Below are 1146 nucleotides of genomic sequence, written 5' to 3' on the forward strand. Positions count from 1 at the left end.
ATGTGTCTTTGTGGCTTTGTTCAAAGTAACTTGACAGGACAGTCAATTACAGCCGCTGATCATATCTGCACGGACATCCCTAATGACACCAACACGACAGGTCATTCTGGAACATATCTCGTGTAAGAATATCAGGAAAAAATAAGTAAAAAAATTATATATATATACATACACATATATGCATGTATATGTGTGTGTACATACATGTATATATATTTATAGATATAAGCTAGCCAGTTACATTGCATCGTTTGCAAATGCTGCAAAGTAACCTGAACCGTCAAGTAATTTAAATTCAGTAACAAGTAGAATCCAGAACCAAACATTAACTAAGAACAACAACAATAACAATAATAATAATAATAATATAATTCAACAAATCATTAGAACAGGAAAACCACACTTCAGGGTTTGTATGTGTGTGTGTTTAAACAATTCTTTGTATCCGAAGCCCATTTCTACAAAAACTGCACTAATCCATTACTGAATTAAGTAAACTGTCGCTCTCACCAGTATTAAAGGTTAGGATAATTTCTGTACACGTAAAATTATTGCTTTTTTGAAAAATATATTTAGCATGCTCGTTTTAATCCGTTTCCTGCCTTTACAAAATTTCACAATTAAAAAAAAAAAAAACCTAGTAAAGCTTTTGCAAAAACTTTCACAGAACATTTTCATTCAAGGCAGCAGTAACTTGTGATAATGCATAAGATCACTATGTGCAAAAACCTGAACGTCTCAGAAACCCCGCCATCACACACAGTGTCATGGCGATGGGAAAAGAAAACATTTATCTCTGCGGAGTACAATTTTAACTGCATACACTGCAAGGCGTAAGATCCTTTCTTACGGGCCTTAACCCCCCGCTAAAACTTGCCTCTGTGTGACTGAGGAAGAGGTATGTAAAGCCGCCCCCACCTACGGGCCTGGGGGCTTCCCCGGTCTGGGAACGAGTCCCCCAGGCCCGAGAAGAAAAGATGCCTACTTGCTGGGACAGATGGACGGGAAGGCAGGGGTGCAGGAGGACCCCAGAGTGCCAGGGCCCAGGGATGACCTGGCCCCCCACCTGCTCCAGGGGTTCTCCCGCTTGACTCAAAGGGTCCAGGTCGGGGGTGGGGGGGTTCAGTGGCTAGATCATTTGTTAAG

Source organism: Bison bison, unplaced genomic scaffold (genome assembly GCF_000754665.1).
Source record: "Bison bison bison isolate TAMUID 2011002044 unplaced genomic scaffold, Bison_UMD1.0 scf7180017864353, whole genome shotgun sequence".
NCBI classification, from domain to species: domain Eukaryota; kingdom Metazoa; phylum Chordata; class Mammalia; order Artiodactyla; family Bovidae; genus Bison; species Bison bison.